Consider the following 8,917-nt stretch of genomic DNA (forward strand, 5'->3'; position numbering starts at 1 on the left):
GTCTGCTTCCGTACTGATGGTCACTTCTTGAAAGCCACCGCCACCGTCGAGATCATCTGAACCTAGGACTCGGGCCTAACTATTCAAGGGTACGGTGTAGTCTTCTGTTTTAGCATCCGCCTTGCAAATGAACCTCAGAGTTCTTTTACACGCTCCTGGCGACTTTTTCCTACTCTTGGTAGGCTTGAGCTAGTTTTTTTTGAAAAAGAACAACTCGTATTCGGTCCCACCTACCTATTCATCCCCATCATTCCCGGGGCCTCCGACTGAAGACGACTGGATCAGTTTGGGTTTACTTGCTTTATATTTATTAACACTTCTTAGTAATTTAGGGAGAAGGTAAAAAAGGTTTGTGGATTAGACGTGTTCCTTCTGCCCAAACCAAGATTCCTTTGTATTCTTGATCCTGATGAGTTGTACCTCCATTTACCCATTTGCCAAATGTAGAAACCCGTCATCCTGGACCGACCCGGGCGGTTCTCTCCCCGCTCCCTCCTCCCACTGCCACAGCCCCAGGAGGGGTCTTACCTCTTGCCTGCGATATTACAACTCTGGTGAATCACTTTGCTTTAAGAACGCAGGGTTTTGAATCAGAATTCTGCCACTTATTACCTGTATGATCATGGGCAAGTTACTTAAACTCTATGAGACTCTATTTCCCTATTCATTTATGTATTGACTTATTAAAAAAATATATTTATTGGGTAGCTAGGCACTGGGGATACAAAACTGAATGAAAAATACAAATTAACCTATTTTTATTAGCTTTCATTCTAGACATGGGGAGAGCATCTTTAAACAAGATTTAAAAAGTCAAACATATTAAACTGAGATGAGTCCCAGAGAAAAATAAAGCAAGGATAATAGGGACCATGTTCGGAAGCTGCATTTGTCTGAAGACCTGAAGGAGGTGAGGGAGCAAGCCAGGTGGATATCATCTATAAAAAGATTACTGTAGCCTGGCTGGTGTTGCTCAGTGGTTGAGCGTCGACCCAAGAACCTGGAGGTCACCGGTTCGATTACCTGTCAGGGCACATGCTGGGGTTGCCAGCTTGATCCCCAATAGGGAGCATGCAGGAGGCAGCCAATTGATGATTCTCATCGTTGATGTTTTTACCTCTCCCTCTCTCTGAAATCAGTAACAACATATTTTTTTAAAAAAGATTACTGTAGTACCTACTTTAGCCATTAAGTGAGATGATTCAAGGAAAGTGCTTAGTAGGGGGTTAGGGCTCTATAAATATTAGCTATTATTTTCTTCCTTTCTGGTCAAATGATTACTAGTTTCACTCACCTCCAAATTGCCTTCCAATTTGTACATTAGAATGATGCTTCGAACAGGCTCAAAAGTTTTTGGTGGTTTCCCAGATGTCTAGCCATTATGATTTGCCCCCTGCCTATCCAGACAGGCTGAAACCCTGCCTGGATAGACCCCAATCGCCTAGTACCAGCATTACTGACTTCACACACTGTACGCCCTACAGCACGCTCTCTTCCCAGGCTCTCCCTGGCTTTGTGTCTGCCGTTTCTGTCTGGAATGTTTTCTCCTCTCCCCAGGACGCTCCTCCTGTCTCATCCAATGATGAGAATGAGAAACATCAATGATGAGAATCATCAGTTGGCTGCCTTTAATTCTCATTCACATGTGAATTCTTTGAAACCTTCATCAACTACTGTGACTCTTATGATTCAATTGTGTTTTAACAGCTTTGAGATATATCACACAGCTCACCTTTTTCAGGTGTACAATTTGGTTTTTAGTATATTACAAAGCTGTGCACCCATCACTACAATGTAACTTTAGATCATTTTTATTATCTCCAAAAGACATAGTCTTTGTTCTTAAAACTGATGGGTGGTTTCAAGACTTGCTTGGTGAAGGGTGCAATGGAAGTGTTCTAGGTCACTTAGAAATTAATTGTTCCATTAAAGTTGAGTTTTTAAACTGAAATGCATTCTTTCATACCTTGAAAATACCCCACTGGTCTTTCAGTCACATAAACCTACCATACTTTGGTCAGCCACAGGACCTGAGATGAGCATTTGTATTTGGCAAAACACAGGATGTGTGGTTATGTAATTGGGTTTTGTAGGAAACAGATGCCAAGACCGACTTAGAATCACAAGAGATATATTAGCAATAACATTTGTGAAATATAAAGGGGAGAGGAGTCAGTAGGGAAAGCCTTCAGACTATATAGTACAGGTCTGACATCTGTGAGAAGGAAGGACGACTGGGCAGGAAGAGCTTCAGACTGAGGTACAGTCAGAGAGAGTTTCGGTGGGCCCAGTGAGGAGCTGGGCAGAAATGGTGGGTCCTTGTACCACTCATGTGCTCAGTCAGGGACTATATGCTCCCACCCTGCACACTCAGGGTGGGAGTCAGGAGGCTCTGTCCCCACAGCTCTCTTGGGCTCTGGTAACCACTCTTTTGGTTTAGGAACAATCTGCTTTTTTTCAGTAAGATCATTTCAATGCGGCAGGGAGAGCTCATGTCTGGGTTAATCTGCCCATGAGCTCTGTACAAGTTCTGCACCATATCTTGGGAGCTTTGTTCACCTGGATATGTTCAATGACCAGAGAATCTAAATCCAAACCCTTAAGTTCAGCATTACTCCCTGCATTTTAAAACATGTGCAGCAAAAATTCAGTGCTCTTTTTGGGCCACTGACCTTGAGTCCAGCCCCACTGTTTGGCCTGGGCACACCTACCAGCTCCACCATTGTAACGACAGAACGGCACACATTGCTTCTGTAAAGTGACATCCTTCAGATACTTGGTGGCTTTTTGGATATGCATACCCTTGATGGCCTGGACAGTTCCACAGGTGTTCTTAAAATGAATATGAAGATTCGAACCTCTTGATTTGCATGTTTGTGGGGATTTCTGGGTCAAGTGAATAGTGAACCATTTTCAGAGGTCACCTCAGGCCACTTACAGAAAGAGGAGGACTCTATTTCTTCCTCTCGTTTGTGTGTTTGTTTCAGTTTGGCTTCATTTCCCCCTATTGTAAATGGATGTTATTTACATGCCAGAGAATATGGTTGCTTGAGGTTCTATCAGAGCAATACCAAGGCTTAGACTAGGCTGGCTTGGTCGTTTGATCATTTCTGGGTCAACTTTTGTGGTCCACCTTAGTCACATGATTTTTCCTATGGGTAGGGTGAGTCTATTACCAGAGTTGTGGAGGAAGGGGCTTTGGACAAATAAGTACATGAACAACCTGGTGGAAAGGTTCTGGAGGTAGAAGGAATAGCAAAAGGTGGTTGGATCAGGGGAGAAAAAAATCAACAGTAGCATGAACATGAGTGAACACGAAAATAGATGGGTGGAGTGACTTGTATTTGAGGCAATGGCCAAGGACTATGGGGATGTATGGTAGGGTGGATATCTTAAATAATCTCAGCAGACACAGATGGAGGAGGGGGGGTGTCTTAGTTTGAATTTGTTGGGCTTTCAAGAGGGTCCAAAACGGTGGTAGGTCAGCGGTTCCTGGGGAGGGTGGCACCTGCTGGACACAGGAGCATATCTGGGGATGCTTCAAAAGGCAGCTGGGTACTTACAGCTGCCAGGAAGCCAGTGCACCACTTTTACCTGAGGAGAATGAATCATTCTCTTTTGCATCATTCTGTGCAGAATGCTTTCGTAAACTGCTTCTATAATTAGAAGGTCTTATGCCTTAGGGAATTTGTGACTGGTTGAACTGAGCTGATATCTTGTAGCCATCAAAAAGTGATGTATGGCTCAGTGCCCAGTAGAACCAAGGTCTTGGGTTGGTGGCCAAGGATTCTTTGGAGCTGTTTTCTTGATTACATCAGCCCCAAGCTTACAGCACAATGAAAACAGCTAAAATGTAGACAATTCTTTGCAGTCCTCCAAGCATTGTTGATATATACATATATTAGTAATTTTAACCTTATATTAACTGGAACATAATGTTATCCCTATTTCAAATAAGGAAACAGAGGCTCTGTAAAATAACTTGTTTAGGATTTTGTAACTATTAAATTTTAACTCCCAAGGTGAAGAATGTGATTTTATATTATATAGTTATGTTAAGATTTTACTAAAGAATAGATATGGTATTTTGTGGAGCTTAAATGGTATAAGTCAAAGTAAAATAATCATAATCATAGGCAAGTGTGTGAAAATATTCTGTTAATGACAATGACAAAATAATAGCACCTAGTATTTACTGGGTGCAAAGGGTTGTATTAAACACTATGAACATTTATACTCATAACAACTCATTCAATTATTTATGATGATTTCTTTTCTACAGATGAGGAATATTTTTACTAAACTGTTACTACCACCACCAGGACGAATGGAAACAGGAATAGGCCATGTACACTGAAATAAATTATTACTACTTTGTTTTAATTTGGGAAATGAGCACTAGGCCAGGGAAGAAGAGAGAAAGGGGTAAGTCCCTGATACAGTCTAAGACAAATGATAGCCTTTGTCCCTGTGAAGCAAGCCACTCGAATTTCCTAGGCAATTTATCACTCCTTCTGAGCATCACTCACACCCACCAGCATTTTCTTTGGCCTTCAAATTGAATCTACATTCTCAGACTATAGTGCAAATATTGCTCTGCTAAGTGGAGTGGGGATTAAAAGAAATAGGAGAGACCAAGGACCCATGCAGCTTGGGACATGGGAGAATGGTGATACTATTTACCCAAATGGTGAGTTGGGTAAAGGGTGGTAATTAGGAATATAAAATTGTGGAATAAGCAGAAGAGTTTGGTTTGAAATGTATTGAGTCTCTTCACATTGATGTCTGGGCTTTGGGAGACAGTCAAATGAAGAGTTCCTCAGATAGCAAAAGACTGAGGCCTGGGGTTTTGTTGAGTGGTTCAAGTTCAAGCACATATGTGGAACTATTCAGCTTGGTGGTGATGGTTACCACCACGAACATGGATCATATCTTTGAAGTGGTGAGTAACAAGAAAGAAGGACAATGTATTCAATCTTGGGGGTGCCCATAGCAAAGGGACTAAAGGGGGACCAGGAGCTTAAGTGTGTATACGGCATTCAATAGTAATGATTTTCGGCCTGCTTTTCAAACAACAATTTCCTGTGAAGCCTCCATAAAATCTGAATGATGAAACTTTTACGCTCACAATATTCTTTCACTCTGTAATCCTAAAAACTGATTTATTTTAGGTTTAAATGCTATTGCAAAAAATGTGATGGTCCAGAGGATACTATTATTGTTATTCCCTCTGAAGTTGAAATTCATTAAAAACATACTAAATGAGACAATAAAATGGCAAAGAAAAGGGGAATAATTATATTAAACAACAGAATTCCAGGAAAAAAGTGTTGTAAGACTAGCTTCCAGGAAGCCAGAGCAAAAAGTGAATATTAACTAGATATTGTCCCATGTTGGGTTTCTGAAACATGGTGAACCATCACTCTCGAATGTGGACATCCTGATAATGGCTCTTGCATGGGGTCTGGGAAGTTGTGTATGTTTTAAAAGTTCCTCAGGTGATTCTGAGAATTAGTTAAATTTGATGAGCACTAGTCTAACAAAGGAAAAATTACCACCAGTTCAAGGAAAGACAAAGTTTTCTTCTAGCTCTGAAATCTGAGATTTCATTCCATGGACACTGGAGAACATTGAATAATAAAACCGAACTGTCCTCAATAGCGTTAAAAACAAACAGGTAGAGGTTTTATATGTGTGTACCTCATTCTGACTTCACAACCCAATACTAAATTATAATTGTTGTAGGAAAAGAACCAATGGAAACGTTACATTCCTTGGTCCTCCTCAGAAATTCTGATTCAGTAAATCTGGGTAAGGCCCAGAAATGTGCATTTGTAGTAAGAGCCCCAGCTGAGAGTGATAAAAGTGGTCTGAGACCACAGTGTTGCTGAGAATGGATGGCTACAGTATTTCTTAAAGTTTCAGGTTTAGATATAAAATCTTGAGACACGCCATTTGTGATAAGCATTTTTAAAAAATTGAAGCGGGGAAGGAAGCACGATTAATCTACTTCCACAAAGTAGGCTGGGAAAACCTCTGTGGTATAAAACCAGAGAGCTTCTTCTAGTGAAAATTTTCTTCCACCCTTGGGAAAATATCTGAGCATAGGTTGCATCATATGCCAAGAGAACAGATGTTCATCTCACCTTAAACGGAAAAAAGTTGATACTCAACAGATTAAAATCTTATAGAATCGTGGGAAAAAACATGGGAAAACTAATTGACTAGTAGTCTTTTGGTAGGGATTCATTTTACTCAAAACACTTAAGTACCAAAATATCATGGTATTAATATAACCATGCACAAAATAGGGTCATATACTTGAACCCTGAATTGCTGCAACCTACCTTATGTTTGGGAACCTCTGATTTATAGCAACACACACTTTCATTCTTCATTCTAAGTATATCAGGAAAAAATTTCGTTCCAGCTGTACTTCTTCAACTCTTCATGGGCGTTAACCACCTCAAACTTCTTAAAAACATTAGTAAAAATAAGTGAGGCAATCTGTCAAAGTGTTAGCTTTCCTGCAGAATTTGTATGGGTAACTTGACCAACCACAGAGGAAAAGTGGTGTTGGCTGAAGACTCTGATGAAGCCAAGTCCTCCCTCTTCTCTTTACATTGGTTAGTTACTGAATCCTAAATTCAGTTTAGATCTCAACAAGAGAAATAAACTGTGATAGATCTTAAATACTCTACCATACTGTGACTGGAAAACAAAGTTGGGATCTACCATAGTTATTTGCTGGATCCGGTAACGCTGGGTCTAGTTCTCTTTAGATGGGTTTCATACTACAGTGAAACTTTAAATGTCATAAAAAGTTTCCAGATCACCTTAATTCTCCAGGTCCTTCAGCCTAGATAGTAGGTGCAGAATTTCCTCTTAGGGAAAAGTTTATGCCTGAGAATTATATCCATTAAAAAATATGAACTTAAAGATTCTTATCTTTAGTTCTAGGAGAACATTAAATAAGCATGTACTTCTAATTGTTCCTAATTCCTAATAACTTTTCAGGAGAAAATTCTAGTACAAAAATGCTTGCTCCATTGGACTAAAGAGTTGAAACTCACTCTTTGCATAATGATATGAGGATTTTGACATTAAAATGTTTGGTTTGTATCAAACTAATAAATGTACCAGATTTAAAAATTAAATACTACCAACAGGAGAAAATATCTCCCCATCGTAGTTCTCTTTTTAACATTTTTTCCTGATATTAACCAGTAAGTTGCTTATACTTTTATTTCCAGATTGTCAATTTTAGACTTTATTGAGTTGGTATGATCATAGGTGATTTCATATTGTCAATTTCCTACTTCCTTTCTTCATTATAACACAATTTTTAGTCAGTATTTACATTACTGTCTGTAAAAATACAGAGGAAGATGGCATTTCATAATTATTTCCTTCATTGCATAGCTTTTGTTTTTTGGAATCAATTGCCTTTTTTTTTTTTTAATCCTCACCCAAGGATATTTTTGCCATTGCTTTTCAGAGAGATCAGAAGGGGGAGAAAGAGAAACATTGATGTGAGAGAGACACATCCACTGGCTGCCTCCCACATGCTTCCCAACCAGGGCCAGGGATGAGCCTGCAGTTGAGGTGCGTGCCCTTGGCGGAAATCGAACCTGCGACCTTTCAGTCCACAGGCCGATGCTCTAACCACTGAGCAAAGCCAGCTAAGGCGCCTCTTTTCGCCCCCACCAGTATGACTTTCTATTAACTGATTAATGTTTTGATTGCTCAGCTAGAGCTGTTGTATGGCCACCCGCAAGTTTGTATCCCTCACAAGGCTCAAACATGGCAGGTAATCTCAGTTCCACTTCCCACCCTGGAGATCTCTCGCTGAAGCCCCCACTTCCTCCTGCCCCTAGTGGAGTAGGCTTTGGGTACACCTTTGACTCAGAACCTTCTTTTGACATTTTTCTGTTGGATTTACTATTTTAATAATGTGCTTTCCTTTTTCTTGTTTATCTGGAGTACCTTGCCCAGCAATTCCCTAAAGAGAAAATAGGGAGCAAAGACTGATAATGATGAGTTTTTCTGCTGCAACAATGCCTGGAAATTGTTACTAAGATTCATGCTGATCCACTGCTCTGGTAAGCATGGAAACGCTTGCAAGGAGGGGACACTGATGTATACAGTCCTGGCAGAAGAAACAACCTCACTTGAATCTTTCCTCATCTTCTCCAGGAGTCTAGCTTCCCTGCTACTGGCCAACTTTACTGACTTTTTCTTGAAGTGACGACCTGGAGATATAAAAACACTCCCAGATAACTTAAAAGTCTTGTGGAAACACTCAGAAAAGGTTCAGGCTGCACAGAGTTGGCCCAGTCATTCTGTGAGCTGCTGCAGAGAATTCTGTTTTATACACATTGGGAAGAAAGGAGAGCTATTCGGTGAGGAATTATTAGTGGAGGAATCTTCCGGAAATACTCTACTTTCATCTGAGAGCAGACCTCACCCACTCTGGCACAGGGGTAGGCATGTGACCAAAGCTGGGCCAAATACAGCACCTCATGTTTTCTTGACCCCAGGGACTGGCCTAAGGAATGGTAACGAGATAATATAAATAATTGAGTCCTTCCCCTAGGATTTTCCAAACTGAAGCTGGAAGAACTGAACATTCATATAGTCATAGAATCAAGATTTCTTGCCTAGATTTTGCTGATAGGTGTTATTCTTAGGGAATAGGAATATTGATTTTTTGGGAGGGGGTGCTAGTGTTGGGGAGGATATTTATAGTTATTTTTTAATTTTCCATTTTAGCCATTTTAAATGTACCATTTGGTGGCATTAAGCACATCCACCTTGTTGTGTGTGTGAGATCATGACATCTCATCTCTAGAATTATTTTCATTCTCCCAAACTGTGATTTCTTACCTACTAACAGTAATTCCCCTTCCCCCAGCCC

At 40.3% G+C, this 8,917-nt stretch overlaps 1 pseudogene across 1 annotated transcript in view; it reads right to left on the bottom strand.

Moving 5' to 3' along the window:
* The window catches only part of LOC308546960 (large ribosomal subunit protein uL22 pseudogene), a 45,114-nt pseudogene extending 42,203 nt beyond the window's left edge, over positions 1-2,911 (bottom strand). The window contains exon 1 of the transcript in view: positions 2,560-2,911. The product of the transcript in view is annotated as a large ribosomal subunit protein uL22 pseudogene (transcript). The remainder of the gene's footprint in view (positions 1-2,559) is intronic.
* Between the last annotated feature and the right edge of the window lie 6,006 nt (positions 2,912-8,917).

The sequence above is a fragment of the Miniopterus schreibersii genome (genome assembly GCF_964146895.1).
Source record: "Miniopterus schreibersii genome assembly, chromosome: 17".
Lineage (NCBI taxonomy): Eukaryota > Metazoa > Chordata > Mammalia > Chiroptera > Miniopteridae > Miniopterus > Miniopterus schreibersii.